The sequence below is a fragment of the Semicossyphus pulcher genome, unplaced genomic scaffold (assembly GCF_022749685.1).
Source record: "Semicossyphus pulcher isolate SPU_LCO1_2020_fin unplaced genomic scaffold, fSemPul1.0.p SCAF_9, whole genome shotgun sequence".
Taxonomy (NCBI): Eukaryota; Metazoa; Chordata; class Actinopteri; order Labriformes; family Labridae; genus Semicossyphus; species Semicossyphus pulcher.
The window spans coordinates 3,951,440-3,969,341 of record NW_027211770.1 but is presented as its reverse complement, the minus strand read 5'-3'; the positions used below and the strand labels follow the sequence as shown (position 1 = coordinate 3,969,341).

Genomic DNA, 17,902 nt, shown 5'->3' with positions numbered 1-17,902 from the left:
CTTAGTTTGAATTGAGCATGTACATGTTGACAGTTGTAAAGTAGTGGTATCAAACTGTTGCCTGCATAAAGACTGACTTATCAGGGTGAATTTGCAAGTTGATTTTACTTGACACTGAGCCTGCATTGTGACAGGAGGGAAACTAAGACTGACGCTTTGTGGTTTAGGAGGACAGTGATTAAACTTTATACTTTCACTCCTGCCTGGGAACATCATCTGCTGTAAGGTCAACATAACATATGAGCTCCTAAAGCAAAGAGGAACACCAACAGAATGAGTTATTCCACTGCCAGCTTGAACTGACTGCATGTGCTCACACTCTGCGTTGTAGAGAAGCGATTTATACATTAACATTAATGCTGCATCAGCTTTACTGTTAGGCGAGGTCAGGATCTTCACCACACTGATGAGGGGACCAAACTTTATGCAAAGCTTAATGTAAACATGTCAGACGATTTGTACGTACATGTAGAAGAGTTGTGATCTGTTAACAGGTACAAGAGACAAGTGTCATTCCTATATTTTTAACCTTTTAATCTATTTTTTCCCACCACATATTTTGGGGTCTAGATGACTAATAGATTAAAAAAAAGAACGTGAGCCAGCAGCAGTAAAATAGAGCGTATTGGCTCTAACTAAATCCTTGGGGACAAATGTCCAGCACTACTGTTAGGAATCTGGGACTTCTATTTGATCAGGATCTGTCCTTCATCTCCCACTTAAAACAAATATCAAGGACAGCCTTCTTTCACCTTCGCAACATAGTTAAATCAGACACATCTTGTCTGAAAACGTTGCAGAAAAACTAGTCCATGCATTTGTTACTTCCAGGCTGGATTATTGTAATTATTGTTACTATCAGGCTGCCCGAATAAGTCTGTAAGAACTTTTCAGCTGGTACAAAATGCTGCCGCACGTGACACACCAAGCTCCTCTCTCTCTTACTCTCTCTCTCTGTCTGTCTGTATCCCTCTCTCTCCCTCTATTATATTAATGCAGTTCATTAACTCTGTATCTTCTGGTCCCATTAACATTACTAACCATATATCTTCCCGGGAGTTCTCGTGCTCCCTTGTCCTGTAGGTTCCTGGAGATTGTTGCTGCAGACCACCTGCTGCTGTGGACCTGCTCGACTGCAACAACTACTAACATCAGTCTCTTCCCCATAGTATCATTATTGTTGCTGCTAATGCTAAAAGTTGACCTGTTAACTCCAACTGTTACAATTACTATTACGACAGCATTTATCATTATTACTATGCTGTTCTTGCTAATTCATTATTATAAGCCTGTTATCATTACTATGTGTCACATCTCTGTTTGAAACAAAAAGGGAGGAGAGGACCCACATGCAGACAAAAATTAATATAATTAACAAATGGCAAAGAACAAAGGCTTACTAATTCCAGGTTACCAAAATCCAACAGAAGGTCTAACTGTAAATCCAAAACAAGGGAAAACATGAGGAGAAAACAGAAGAGTCCCAACATCAAACTAATAAAATCACGAGAGAAACGTGGATAACCCTACAACTAGAATAAGGGTCTTACAAAGTTTCCAGACAAAAGACGACGATGAACTGACAGTGAGATAGGCACATAATAAAACAGGCGGGAAACACACAAAGGCAGGAAGTGGATCAACACGAGAGACAAGGTGACAAAGTAAAACAGGAAATGATCTAATCAATGAAACACAAATGAAATACACAACTAAACAAGACAAAATGACAAGAACACAGATTCAATGAAACACAAAACTAAAAACGAGAACGAATGACAACAGGAGACAAAATGACAGAGCAAAACAGGAAACAACATCTGACCACCTGTAGCGTAAGTAAGTTACAAGCACGACGTGCGGAGGTCGCAGTGTTGTGGGGCTTTTTACAACCTGCAACCACCACCGAAAGATGAGGATCACCTGAGGCTATGGCTAAAAGCGCTAAACTTGAAGCGCCCACCGAAGCTTCCTTATGTTTGTTCCTACCATTTCGTGGACGGGAAACCGACGGAAGAACACCCTTACCCCGAGAAATGGCCCAGCTATGATGCTCCGTTAAAGACGTCACGTCGGGTGTTGAAGAGGACGTCCGATTTTGGTAAGCTAGCTAGTTAGCTATGGGTTAATTGCTTGTTAGCTAATGCTAGAGAAAGGTCCCTATTACACTGGCACCGCTGCTCCTGCATACTAAATACAATGAATTTTGCATAATTGCCACTATATACATTTCATTATTACGTTGTAGGGTGGGACAGTATATCATGAGCTCCACCTATACAGTCATAAAATAGCTCACATTATTCCTGTATTGTCATTGCAGGCGTTAGAAGACTATCTGACTACATTTTCCATCGTCAGTAAGGTGATTTCCTGCTGGCTTGACCTCATGGAGGAGAAAATGAGGTGTTACATACCATGGCTTCCCAGGGAGACAATCCAGGCAACAATGCCTCAGAGTTTTAGGGAACATTTCCCGAAAACCACGTGTGGGACTGACTGTTCAGAGACACCCCTTCAAAAGCAACGTAACCTTGATTTCAAGAGGCTAGTCCTACAGCCATTACTATGGACAGAATACCATCCAATACCTCATCTCAATTGCACCATGTGGACTGATCATGAACATCTCACCAGCGTATGAAGGAAGGTGTAGTGATAAGTTCATAACTGCAGATTCAGGGTTCCTGGAATATCTCCGTCCAGGTGATGAAGTGATGGCTGACAGAGGCTTCACCATCAAAGATCTCTTCTATGAAAGGAAGGTGAACCTCGTCATTCCAGCATTCACCAAGAGAGGCATGCAACTGTCCGAGGAAGCTCCCACCAACACTAGGCGCATCGCCTCAAACAGTTCCAATAAACCTCGCCCCTAAAATTGACAAAATTCTGAGAATTTGTGCAGCCCTGGGTAACCTTCATGGTGACATCATTTCTGATGTAGAAGATGAGTAAGATGTTTTAAATTGGTGTGCTTTGACTAAATGTTTATCTGTGACCAGATATTTCCTGTTTGTTAATAGTTATTTCTACAAATATAAGTGACCCAATATTTCCTGTTTGTAAATAGTTATTTTAACAAATCTATACAAAGGGACCAGATATTTCCTGTCTGTGCCTGTGCATAGTTATTTTTACAAATCTATACAAAGTGTGCTCTTTAAAACAAACCTTGTGATTAAGAGTAATAAACTTTCATTTGAAGGAAAAAGTCTTGTCAAGAAGTTTGCAGATTATTCCCATCTTGGTTTATTATATATCAACATTCAGTCATGAAAAATAATCTGTACATGGATAGCAGTATGTGTCTCAAACACTCTGAAAAACAAACATTTCTTTAAACATATTATAGAACAAACATTCACTAAACAACATAGACAAAATTGCTGTGTAACTCGTATTAGAACAGACAAGCAGAAACACCAGGGGGCAGACAAGGTAAGGGGCACAATATTAAACTATAATTACATGCCTGTTCTTCATATCATTTACTCCGGCAAGTAGGCAAGTGGCAACAACTATTCATTCGTTGCAAAGCTGCAAGTATCTAGCAGAGAGCAACAGGCGGCCTGCCTGAAACTCATCTGATACCTGAGGAAGCATATATTTGAAATAAAAGGCTCTGAGTCTAGCAACAATCTTGCCATGGAATTGGCAAGAATTGCTCATTGTGTGGGACCTGGAGCAAAACTTGCTGTGATGGAGCCCAGATGAGCAACTTACAGGCCCTCAGCCCAGTGCAGAACATGTCAAGTTGCACTTGCATGTAGAAGCCACGTGGACCATGTAGTTGCAGCTGAGACATCCCCTCATTGGGGTGGCTGTGGCTCAGTGGTAGAGTCAGTTGTCTTTCAATCGGAAGCTTGGAGGTTCGATCCCCAGCTCCCTCAGCCATTTACCATTTACCCTCCACTATCTTCACATCATACCTCTGGCTCTTGATCAGGTCTTCCAGAGACTCATCGCTCTTTAGGAGAGGGCATTTGATCTCCAGCAGTTCAAAACACCATCTGGGCTTGCTGACAACCAGGGCTCGCTTGGACACATGACTGTGCCTCTTCGGCTGATTGCATACCCACAACCCTCTGGCCACTGGGATGCCAATGCCTCGCTGTTTGTACCGTGGAGAGTTGCCGCATTCCCATGAAACCTGGGGTAGAAATGTTCTCTGATGAAGTTTTGAGGGTTGTTTCTTATTGGGACCTTCTTTGCGGTCAAGGGTAACATGTTCCAATGCTGTACACTTGTTGGGAGAAATGGCCACAAAAGTGTAAAACAACATACATCTCTGGCAGATGTTGGTGCCATCATGGTCAGCATGAGCTGAGGATGCATGCTGCTTCGTCTCCTGTCTCTGTGCAGCATTCACACATTTGTGAAGAAAGCTTGACACAGGCAGTTTAATGTGTTTAAGAGCCTCTCTCAGCTCACCCTGGGTGGCTGGCCTTACTGCAGGTGTCCGCAGGACATCAGTGGCTTGGTGGTGAGAAAAGGTGATGTCCACCAACCGTTTCGGGGAAAGGTTCCTGCAAAATAAATTAAGTTCAAGCAAAATAAAAACGTTTTAAATACCCCCATAACCTCCCCTCCCCTCCCCTCCCTCTGATGTTTATTACAAATCTCAGCCTGTATACTTGTAGACAACACACACGGATTTATATTATAACTACAACTTCAGTACAAGATACCTAAATACAAAATCTAAATAATAATGTGCAAAACAGGCATTAGTCTTACCTTCCATAATATGGAGGCCGTGTGACTGCAAGACCTTCCCAAACCGGCGATGCACAAACATCCAGTAGTCTCCACTGATCCAAGGCTGGTGACCAGTCCCACGCCGAGTGGCTCGGGCAGCTCGACTGGCTGGGGTTCACTTCTGCCTTCAGAAAAAACAAATCGCCTTCTGTGTGCAACAGAACACGACCAACTTTCCTGCTGTGTAAATACTGATATGTCTGTGCTTTTATAATTTCGCATAGCCGCGCCATCAACTCCTTGAGACAGGACGAAATAATTAAATATGTCCCTGTACGTCACCTCTGGCCACTTCTTCATATCGTCTTGCCACGTTATGATTGCTGACGGATGAGACAGTACAAGACCATCTGTATTTGTCATTGTTTGTGTTGTTAAGATAACTGTAACAACCGGAAGTTGACGGGACCGTTTAGCGGATGTGGGGTGACAAAATGCGGAAGTATCGACGTACTGAAAGTGGGCGGGGCAAAATAAGGTGAATACATTCTATTCACAGATCAAAAATTTACAGTGACCAGTGATCCATACCCAATGCTGCAACATCCTCTTAGGAGCCTCTTCTATGAACCAGGCATGTTTGTTTGCCTTGACAAGGCCGTCTGAAATTTTAAATGCAAATTATTAAACATGTTTCCTGCCTTTAATGATGTGATGTTAATAAGTGGAGGTGGAGGTTTGCATGTTAAAGTTACCAGACTTAGATCGGCACACGTTGAGCTGGTGCCCAACTACTTCCCGGCCGATATCTCTGATACGGGCCCTCAGTTCAACCAAGATGGCATTGATCATTTTATTTCCAAGCCTGACAGATGGTGGTGACATGTTCGAAACATATTTCATGAAAGCCACAGCATTCATATATAACTTCTCTGTCTTTCATTCTGCAAGCAAACATGGAGTTTGTGGCAAAGAAGAACGTGACATCACCTGTTTGGGAATATTTCGAGTTTAAGCCAGATGCAGAAGGTGAGCCCATGAACACCACACAGGCGATCTGCAAGCTTTGTGGAAGAGTTGTACATGTGAAGGAGTCACAAACCAGCAACCAACATGGACATTTGCGTGACCACCACCCTGCTGGGGGTGCTAAGCTAGCACCGAGCGAGGCTGCTGTCGGAAAAGTCAAAGACTCAAGTCAGCTGTTTATCATAGGAGCTTTTGCAAAAAGGTCCAAGTACAAACGGAATAGTGAACGATGGGCCAAGTGCACAGCAGCTGTCTCAAAGTATATTGCCAAGGAGATGGTGTTTTATCATACAGTTATAGAGAACTACTACAAACTTTCAACTTTCCACGCAAGTACTTGACAAACGCTGCTATCCCTGAGCTGTACAGTAAAACCAGGGCGAGCGTCACCAAAGATTTGAAAGAGGTGAACTTGTTGCTCTGACCACGGACATGTGGTCAAGCATCAATAAGACCGCCTACATGTCTGCGACTGTGCACTACATTTCTGAGGATTGGAAGCTCGAGGTGAAATGTCTTGAAATTACCTTTATCCCGGAGAACCACACTGCGTGCATAGCTACTGACAACGGGGCGGATATTGTGGCAGCCGTCCGAGACCTTGAATGGCTATGGCTGAACTGTTTTGGCCACAACTTCAATGTGGCAGTAAACTCTCTACAGAACGAATCGCGCTTTTGGAATCTGTCGCTCCATTAACGGCGCATTCTCCCACAGCTGACAGAGATGACGAGAGTCCCACAAGACACAGGAGCAGCTGAAACTACCTCAACATATGCTGAGAACGGTATGCCAAAAATCTGAATTTATTGGCTTAATAATTGTCTTTGGCCTCCCCCCAAGCACTTTTTAGGTACTACTCTGGCCAACACTGACGCCCAAGAGCGTCTGTATCCTTTTGTTCTTGTTAATGGCCCGTCATCACTTTCATCTCTAAAGGTGCATGCAAGGACACCATTCACCCAGCCCCCACATACAAAGCCAGAGAGATGCTCTAATAACTTATGATGCTATCAGCAGTGTAAAATGTGTTATTTTCACTACTAATGTCTAATGTCTAATCAGAAAAGATGCGCACTGCCCCTGCCGTCTTCTTTGCGCACAGAGCTCACGTCTCTCCATCCCTCATCATCAGTTTCAGCATTTGAGCATTTTTACCACATGCGCAGGCAGCTTACCTGTACTGGGAGCACAGCCAACAGTTTGCTCCGTCACTTTCAACTTTACCAACTGAGCCAAACCAGCACCCCATTTATTCTGTTTTTTGGTTTTATCTCTGTTCTTATGTTTTATTCTTATATTTTATACTTCTGTTTTATTTGTGAGAGTATTTGTTTAATACTGTGTATGTGGAGTCTTTTGATTTAACAGCACCATGGTCAACATGAGATGTTTTTAATATGCACTAAATAAACTTTGCTTGACTCGTCTCTGCAAAACAGGAAACCCACCAGACTTGACCACACAGTTCACACCTCATTTCTAACCCTCCCTTCCTTGAAACTGCACCGCAGCCTGAAACAAGACGTAGTCAACTTATTCCTCTGCAGACTTTCTCTGTTGATTGACTCCTTTCAATAAAACATCTTAAGACCATTACTGTTAAGTCAACTTTATGTCAGATTTCCACCACAATACTTAACATTCACTCAACATTTTGACCTCCTAAATCCAGCCCTCAGGACGCCTCATGTTCCACAGCCCTTCAAATCCAACAGCTGAGCCCAGAAAAGGTCCTTTGGATGTCAATTGGAGACTAACTGCCCCCTCTCAGACACTGACCAGCCTCAGAATAACACTGCTCTAATGCAATGTGAAGAAACTTATCCTGAACATTTGAAAGAAGAAACTTAAATCCAACATTGCCTAGAAATAAATCTTGAAATAAAAAGAGATGATGAATTGACTGAATACATTTCTTTATTTTCAGAGTTAGAAAGCAGAGACACATTCTGATCAATATGAAAGACTGAAAAAAGGAAGGCTTTTAAAATCAAGGCAAAAAAGGAAACAGACTGAGAGGCCACTGTTCGACAGGTGAGGCTGAAATACTGCATTCTAACACGTCAATCAAGATGGCTTAAATGTTGGAAACTTCCATCAAGATCTTTTGAAGAGTCACAGAGCTATTACATATGTCCCAGAGAGACTTTGCATCAGAAGAACATCACAGGTCTCTGCAAATGAAGGCCGACTACCCCCTAAGAGAAGCCAGAAGGTTGGGGCCGATTCTATACGTCTCTGTAGGTCTATAATGTGCAGACACGTAGATCTCCTCGATGTGTTGGTTGTTATTGTTGTATCTCACCAAAACTCTGTCCATGTTACTCTTAGGGTCATTTCGATCGTAGTATCTCCTGACTTCATCCGGCAGGTCCTTGGCATGAGGAGAGTTGAGGTTTCCGATGGTGTAGTACGCGTACTGCCTTTCGTCCCGTATCACTGGAAGCACACGTGGGTTGTTCCGAAACATATGAAATCCATACTCTCCTTTGATAGGATCGCACAGGGCCCTCATGTTGTTGTCTAGGCAGGAGTTAACGTACCACTTCAGCAGCTTGAGGCCGTGGCGAGGAGGATGCGGTTGACCGAACCTGCTGTCCTGCAGCTCTTGGTCAGAATCGAGGGTCACAGCTGAAGTCAGAGCGACCGTCAGCACCAACGTGAGATGGAAAAGAAACTTCATCTCTTTGCCCGCTGCCATGTGGAGATTCTCTATTTAGAAAAGAGCCATCACAATATCTTCATTAAAACATGCAAATTACAGTGAATACAAAATGACTTCATCCTTTCACAACTTACCTCTTAGTTGGTTAAAACAGGAGCAAATATTTCTGTTGCAGCCGATGAGCTGCTGGACGCTGTGCTCGACGTCTCTCTGTCTTGTGTGTGTGGATGAAAGCAGCACACTTGTTTTTATCAGAGGTTGTTTTTTTTTTTACTTTACTCTATTTGAATGAAAGTAGGTGTGGCTGCTACACTGCTGCAGAAAGCTGGGTTCAAATTCAAGTTAAGCCTTAGTTTGAATTGCGCATGTACATGTTGACAGTTGTAAAGTAGTGGTATCAAACTGTTGCCTGCATAAAGACTGACTTATCAGGGTGAATTTGCAAGTTGATTTTACTTGACACTGAGCCTGCATTGTGACAGGAGGGAAACTAAGACTGACGCTTTGTGGTTTAGGAGGACAGTGATAAAACTTTATACTTTCACTCCTGCCTGGGAACATCATCTGCTGTAAGGTCAACATAACATAAGAGCTCCTAAAGCAAAGAGGAACACCAACAGAATGACGGTTAGAGTTATTCCACTGCCAGCTTGAACTGACTGCATGTGCTGACACTCTGCGTTGTAGAGAAGCGATTTATACATTAACATTAATGCTGCATCAGGTTTACTGTTCGGCGAGGTCAGGATCTTCACCACACTGATGAGGGGACCAAACTTTATGCAAAGCTTAATGTAAACATGTCAGACGATTTGTACGTACATGTGGAAGAGTTGTGATCTGTTAACAGGTACAAGAGATGTAGTGTCATTCCTATATTCTTAACCTTTTAATCAATTTTTTCCCACCACATATTTTGGGGTCTAGACGACTAATAGATTAAAAAAAGAACGTGAGCCAGCAGCAATAAAATAGAGTGTATTGGCTCTAACTAAATCCTTGGGGACAAATGTCCAGCACTACTGTTAGGAATCTGGGACTTCTATTTGATCAGGATCTGTCCTTCATCTCCCACTTAAAACAAATATCAAGGACAGCCTTCTTTCACCTTCGCAACATAGTTAAATCAGACACATCTTGTCTGAAAACGATGCAGAAAATCTAGTCCATGCATTTGTTACTTCCAGGCTGGATTATTGTAATTATTGTTACTATCAGGCTGCCCGAATAAGTCTGTAAGAACTTTTCAGCTGGTACAAAATGCTGCCACACGTGACACACCAAGCTCCTCTCTCTCTCTCTTTCTGACTGTCTGTCTCCCTCTCCCTCCCTCTATTATATTAATGCAGCTCATTAACTCTGTATCTTCTGGTCCCATTAACATTACTAACCACAAATCTATGGCGTCATTTCAGTGCCAAAAATCCGCGCGCATAAAAACCATAATCAGCGCGCATAAAGACCACTCTCTGGGCGCTCGCCGTCACTTTCTGCGCGCTCGTGGTCTCTGTGTATACGCTCGCTGTCACTCTCTGTGTCTTCTATTCGCTCGGCTTGGCTGAGTTTTGGGGGCGGGCATTGAATAGACGGCCCCGCAACCCCCCCTCCTTTCTGATTGGTCACTTTAAACGCCTACTGTCTCCAGGTCAGAGCCAATCCGAGGCAGAGTAGGGCGGGTCATCATTGCGGTTGGCGGCAGAATTTGATTGCGGATCGAGATGTCAGAGAAAAAAGAGGTAAGTTGAGGAAACAGACAGATATACAATGCTAGCCTATAACAGCAGTGGCCACGTTTAAAGTTGCTACGAAAAATTGCTGACCCAATACATAACATTCTCATAACCTTCCGTTATAGTGGTCTGATCACAGTGGAGGAGACCTGGCAGTTTCCTGGGGGAAAAAAAACATTTTCATGGGGCTATCATGGCTGAGCAAGTAAGTCTTACACAGTTAGCCTATCTCTCAGATTTCATTTTGATATCATTTGATTTGATGCCGGGACCAGTGGGGTAGTAGGATTTTTTTTAGTGGGAGGTATGTTTATGAGTTTCACATAAGTCACCAAAGTAAATAGTGTTTGATTGTATGCATTGTCACACGTGTTGTTTACCCTGGTTGCTATGGAAATTTGGTGACAAAAACCATAAGAGTGTCTAAAATATCAGTTTCCCATTGTTAAAGTCTCCAGCTACCATGTAGAAAGCTTCCTGGCACCCGTTCTCACCTGATACAAGCAGAGTCACTGCAAGCCCCCCTTGACAGCAAAATTGCGGTTAAAAGTGGGCGGACGGCGTCCTCTAACTACAACCCTGACACACTCATGATGGGGCTGTGCCAGATAAACTGGGACGTCCGGTCAACCCTTAATTTACTTTAATCTGGGTTGTTCACAGTAACGTAAATCTGTTCTTTTAAATCGTATTCAAATCCTATTAATTAATTCTATTGATATTCTGTCATTAATTATAGTTCTACTAAATTGAAATTATACTTGCAATTATAATATCAACAATTAGGCCCACATGATAATCCTGCAGTCCTGATATGAGGTAAGCATACAGAAGCGGGTTCAGGTGGGTCTACTCTTGTGTAAAGGAGCACAACAGCAGATGGGGGAAAGAGAATAAATAGTTCCACATTGCTGCATACATTCTATATTTACATATACAACTTTTCAATAAATGAATAAAAAAAAAGTTTTTAAAAATAGACAAACAAGGAAAGAAAAAAGATTTAAAAGATTTAATTTGCATGATTGACTGACATCTGTTGACTGGTTGTATGTGTATCACAAGAGAGACATTGATCTTGACACTTCATTAACTATACTATGTTTTCTTAACAGCTGAGACATCAACTTCTGGAAAGACTTTTGGAAAAAATACAATTGGCATTCACCGCAACCCCACTAAATTTGGATTACATGGAATTTGTTTGTCGCCAGGAGCTGTATCTTCTGCAGGCCCTATCCAACCACATACAAGTACCAGTTGCTATCACCCAGGCTTTGCAGGAACTCTTTGAACTTGTGAGAGCACAACTGGAACATCCATCCCCATGTGTCACAGTGGAGATCACAGGCACCCAAGGACGGCCCAAAATTTTGGTCGACGAACAGCGTTTGAAGGAAATGCTTGATCTCCACCTTCCTGTGCCTTGCATAGCCACACTGATGGGTGTGTCAAGAAGGACAATCTATTGACGAATGAAAGAGAATGAGCTCTCTGTCAGGGAAATGTATAGTCCCATTACTGATGCTGAACTTGACAATTTGGTTTCTTCCACCAAGAGTGATTTACCAAATGCAGGGCTACAGGATGGTGAAAGGCAGACTGGAATCTCTGGGAAACAGAGTTCAGTACAGACGAGTTGCAGCCTGCATGCACAGAGTTGATTCCATGGGCATCATCTCAAGACTGTCAAGTCTTGGCTGTGTGGTACGCAGAGTCTACTCTGTACCAGTGCCCTTGTCCCTGATACATGTGGACACAAATCACAAGTTGATCAGGTTTGTATTGAAGATTTTATTTTTTAAATTGAACCTGGTAAGTGAATTGACAACCAGTTCTCATTTGTACAATGACTATCAGTCATGGAGGTAAAGGTGATGCGGTATTTCATTTTACATATGAAATACATAGCATATTTTTATTGTATTGATTGTTTTTCTTAGTACTTTTCCACTGTTCTGGAGCCACTGAAACAGAATTTCACTCTGTTTGTACACTGTAGTGCACAAATCCTTAATGACAGTAAAGTCTAAGTCTAAGTCATATGTTTGCTTCATAGATACAACATTGTCATATTTGGAGGAATCGATGGTTTTTCAAGAAAGGTAACTTGACTGTTAGATTTCCTCTGCACCGGCTATACCAGCATAGACCTGTGTCTTGATAAACATTGTGTAGTCTGTAACACTTAGAAGCTTTAATTAACCATCCATTACCATCCAGAAAATGACATTAGAATAATTTGTTTTTCTGTGGTTTGTTTCAACATGTTATTTTTTGAGGTTATAATAGTGCCTTTACAGTACTTAAGTGCCACCCCCAGGTCAAACATTTAACTTGACCTGGACCTTGACCTTTAACATAACATCTGATGGTAATGAGTCAAGAGCCATTTGCTCCATGTACTCGTGCTTCCCGGGAAGGAACCTTGTAATTTATATTTTCACCATCACATTCCGTGTAGTGCCACCCTTTGGCCAATATGTCAGATTTGTCTCATGATCTAAGCACATTTATGCCCCAACTATTTGTATTAAAGCCAAGAAGGCAGCAGCGGTGGAGGGCTGTACAGTATGAGGAGGCAGAGGTTAACTATGCTAAAGGACTGAAAAAATGGTTCAAATTAAGCAGTTGCCTACAAGTTATAATCAACTGGCCATCTTGTTTATTTTACTAGTTTTTTGTGCAGTTTGCGAGTGTTCTCTTGGTGCAGACACACACGTATGCCTTTTAACTGGTTTACATTTGATTTGACTTTTGTAGATACTGTACTTGAATGCAGCGACAAACAACTGTGCTTCAACAGCATTTCACTTCTTCCCGGAGGCCACTCAGCAGCATGGTTTACCCTCAAGGTAGCGTGATTCAGATTGTTACAAAGCAACATATATTGTCAAATTTACATAGAATACTGTGTACATGTCTGTCACGCTCACTGGTGCTGGAGAAGGAGAACCCAAAAGCACGACAATCAGGCAGGCAGGTAGAAAGGGAAGATCTGTTTATTCAGTCCAAAAAACAGGCAGAGTCAAAACCGGGAGATCAGTCAATCAGGCAAACAAATCCGACAAGGGGCAGGCAGGTATCCGAAGTCCAATAAGGCAAAAACAGGGTCAGCACTAGAAGGCAGAATAGAAAATACTGGAAAGCTTGGCAAAAATACACACAAGACAATCTGGCAGGGATCAAGTGAAAATGACTAGAATATATACTGAGGGACTAATGACCAAATGGACTGCAGGTGAGAAAATGGGCGGGGAAAACCAGGTGAGGGAAATGAGATGATTGCATGGCAGGGAAGAAAGGCAGGATCTGAAATGACAGGAGAGTTAGTGATAAGACATGAACCAAATAAGAAAAAAACAAACTAAGAGTTAGTGTAACTATGTTACAGAACCCCCCCCTCTAGGGACGGCTCCTGCCGTCCCACCCGGTTGATCAGGATGAGCCAGGTGAAAGTCTGTGATGAGAGCTGGGTCCAGGATGCTGCGAGTGGGGACCCACGAGCGTTCTTCTGGGCCGTAACCCTCCCAGTCAACCAGATACTGCACTCCCCTACCACGTCGCCTGGATTTGAGGAGACGACGGACAGTGTACGCAGGTGCCCCATCAATAAGCCGGGGAGGTGGTGGGGGTTTGGAGGGGGGCAGAAGTGGACTCTCATTGACAGGTTTGACCTTGGAAACATGGAATGTTGGGTTAATCCTCATGGACGATGGAAGGCGAAGACGGACAGCCACAGGATTGATTATTTTAGAGATTGGGAACGGGCCCACAAAACGGGGAGCCAACTTCTTGGAGTCCACTCTGAGGGGAAGATCCCGTGTTGACAGCCAGACGCGTTGTCCTGGGGAGTACCGGGGTGCAGGATTGCGATGACGATTGGCCGATCGTTGGTAACGGTCGGAAGAGCGCAGGAGTGTGGAGCGGGCCTGCATCCAAGTGCGCCGACACCGTCGGACGTACGCCTGAACTGAGGGAACGCTGGCTTCACGTTCCTGTTCTGGAAAGAGCGGTGGTTGGTACCCCCGGGAGCATTGGAAGGGTGAAAGACCAGTGGCTGAACTGGGCAGGGTATTATGAGCGTACTCAATCCATAGGAGCTGCTCAGACCAGGAGGAGGGGTTGCGGGAAGTAAGGCAGCGCAGTGCTGTCTCCATCTCTTGATTCATGCGTTCTGCTTGACCGTTGGATTGTGGGTGGAAACCAGATGACAAACTGACAGTAGCCCCCAGCATCCTGCAAAACTCGGACCAAAAGTGAGAGGTGAATTGTGGTCCCCGGTCAGAGACCACATCAGATGGGAGACCATGCAGCCGGAACACATGTTGCAACAAAACTTCAGCCATTTCTTTGGCAGTGGGTAATTTGGGTAAGGGAATGAGCATGGCCGCTTTGGAAAAGCGATCAATAACAGTGAGTATAACTGTGTTACCGTTTGAAGGTGGTAGGCCGGTGACAAAGTCCAAAGCAATGTGAGACCAGGGACGGCGAGGAACTGGCAGCGGATGAAGGAGACCGGATGGAGCTTGGTGAGAGCTCTTATGTTGAGAACAGACATGACAGGCAGCAACAAATTCCCTGGAGTCCCTTTCCATGGAAGACCACCAGAAGCGCTGTCGAAGCAGGGCTAAAGTGCGTCTCACCCCAGGATGGCAAGCCAGACGAGAAGAGTGCCCCCACTGGAGGAACTCAGAACGGAGACTGTCTGGAACAAACAATCGGTTCTCTGGACAAGCACTAGGAGCAGGGTGTTCAGTGTGGGAGCGTTTTACCTTATTCTCCACCTCCCAGGTTACCGCTCCGATGACGCATGCAGAGGAGAGGATACCTTCAGGCTGGGATGGGGAATCCTCTGACTGGAACTGACGGGACAGAGCATCGGGCTTGACATTTTTGGAACCTGGTCTGTATGAGAGAGAGAAGTCAAAACGGTTGAAGAAGAGAGCCCACCTAGCTTGACGAGAGTTCAGTCTCTTGGCCGATCGGATGTATTCAAGGTTTTTGTGGTCAGTCCAAACCACAAATGGTTGCTCCGCCCCCTCCAACCAGTGTCTCCATTCCTCCAGTGCAAGCTTGACTGCCAACAGCTCCCGGTTCCCAATGTCATAATTCCTCTCCGCTGGGTCCAGTTTCCGGGAGAAGAAAGCACATGGGTGGACTTTCTGGTCCTCAGCCGACCGCTGAGAAAGAACTGCCCCGACACCGGTGTCTGAGGCATCCACCTCCACGACAAACTGGCGAGCAGGATCTGGGAAGATGAGAATAGGGGCAGAGGTGAAGTGTGACTTCAACTCACCAAAAGCCGCTTCAGCCACGGAGGACCACCGGAAGGGCTCACTGAGGGAGGTGAGAGCAGTGAGGGGAGCTGCCACTGAACTGTAGTTTCGAATGAACCTTCGATAGAAGTTGGCAAATCCCAGGAAGCGTTGAAGCTCCTTGCGTGTGGATGGAGTTGGCCAGTCAGTGACTGCTTTGGTTTTGACCGGGTCCATCCGGATGTTGCCAGCGTTGATGATGAAACCCAGGAAGGATACCTCTGAAGCGTGAAACTCACACTTCTCCGCTTTAACAAAGAGCTGGTTCTCCAAGAGCCTCTGGAGGACTTGACGTACATGCACCACATGCTCCTGCCTGGACTTAGAAAAAATTAGAATGTCATCCAGGTACACGAAAACAGACACATTGAGCAGATCCCGCAGAACATCATTGACTAATCCCTGGAAGACTGCAGGGGCATTAGTGAGACCAAACGGCATGACCAAATATTCATAATGACCACTAGGAGTATTAAAGGCCGTCTTCCACTCATCACCCTCCCTGATTCTCACCAAGTGATAAGCGTTGCGGAGGTCAAGTTTGGAGAAAATGGTAGCCCCTTGTAGCCGTTCAAAAGCAGAGGAAATTAATGGAAGAGGGTACCTGTTTTTTATGGTAATGTCATTAAGTCCCCTAAAGTCAATGCAAGGTCGCAAGGTCTTGTCCTTTTTGTCCACAAAAAAAAATCCTGCTCCAGCGGGAGATGATGATGGTCGTATGATCCCTGCCACCAGGGAGTCATTGATGTACTTTTCCATAGTCTTAGTCTAAGGGACTGATAAGGAGAAGAGTCGCCCTCTAGGGGGGAATGTACCTGGGAGGAGGTCAATGGCACAATCATAAGGGCGATGCGGTGGCAAAGAGGTGGCCCGGGCCTTGTTAAAAACCTCCTTCAGATCCAGGTAATCCTTAGGAACTTGTGACAGGTCTGGAAACTCAGAGGGAACAGTCAAACCAGAAGCAGATGACAGGGCAGACTTCAAACAAATAGCGTGACAATGATTACTCCACTGCAGTATAGTCCCTGAAGGCCAATCAATGTGTGGATTATGTCTCCTAAGCCACGGAAACCCCAAAATGACAGATTGTTGTGGAGCATTGATCAGGTGAAAAGAAAGAGTCTCAGTGTGATTACCTGAAATGGTCATTTGAAGGGGAGTAGATCGATGAGTAACCCGGAAAAGGAGACAACCATCCAAGGCTGAGGCGTCGATAGGCTCCTCCAGGACCACCTGACCAAGACCCAGCTGGGAGGCAAGAGTTATGTCCAACAGGCTTTCATCCGCACCAGAGTCAATGAGGGCTGAGACAGTCTGATAATTCCCCGAACAGAAAAGCTTTACCTGAACCAAAGACCGAGAGGGCGTTTCAGAGTTCATAATCCGGCTCACCAGCGCCCTCTGGATGACTGGTGAGCCATGTCTTTTACTGGACAAGAAGAGGCGAAATGGCCGTCCTGACCACAGTACAGACACCTGTTCTCCCGTAGGCGGCGCTGTCGTTCTGCTGTAGACAGCCGTGTCCTGCCCAGCTGCATCGGCTCAGAAGCGTCACACGGAGCGTTCATGTGCTGCTCAGAAGGAAGCCCCGGAGGGTGGGATGGCTGGTTGAATCGCGCAGGTGAAGCAGCAGACCGAACTCTCTCCCTCCGCCGCTCCCGCAGACGACCGTCTATGCGGATAGAGAGAGAGACAAGTGCGTCCAAATCAGCAGGAAGATCACGGGCCGCCAGCTCGTCTTTGATGTCGTCTGAGAGGCCGTTGTAGAAAGCATCGAAGAGCGAGGCAGCGTTCCAGTTACTTTCGGCTGCTACAGTACGGAACTCGATAGAGTAATCGGACACAGACCTGCCTCCCTGCGTCAGGTTAAACAAACCCCGAGCGACCTCTCTTCCTGGTGTGACATGGTCGAAAACTTTCCGCAGCTCGTCGGAGAACAGCTTGACAGATGAGCAGATGGCGGATTGCTTCTCCCACTCTGCGGTTCCCCAGTCTCTAGCTCTGCCGGTAAGCAGAGAGACAATATACGCTACCCTGGACCTTTCTGTGGAAAAGGCGGAAGGCTGGAGTTCAAAAACGAGGGAACACTGCACAAGGAACGGCCGGCAGGAACCCGGAGCTCCGGAGTAACGTTCCGGAGGAGGCAAACGAGCATCCGACACCGGAGGAGTCTGGACAGGAGGGCTGACAGACGATGCAGGGTCCAGACCACGTTCCGACAGAGAGAGCCTTTGGAGATGTTCCTGAATGCTGCTCATGCTCCTCTCATGACGAGCCGCCATCTCCTGCAGACCGTCTGAAACAGAGGTAAATTGTTCGTCGTGGCGCTGAAGAGCGCTTGCCTGTGCTCTCAACTCATTGCGGATTGAGTCAGCGTCGGCTGGGTTCATAGTGGCCAGATTGTTCTGTCACGCTCACTGGTGCTGGAGAAGGAGAACCCAAAAGCACGACAATCAGGC

At 45.1% G+C, this 17,902-nt stretch overlaps 1 pseudogene; it reads left to right on the top strand.

Moving 5' to 3' along the window:
- Window positions 1–444: 444 nt before the first annotated feature.
- On the top strand, window positions 445–2,955 carry LOC138583684 (uncharacterized; annotated as a pseudogene).
- The last annotated feature ends 14,947 nt before the right edge of the window (window positions 2,956–17,902 follow it).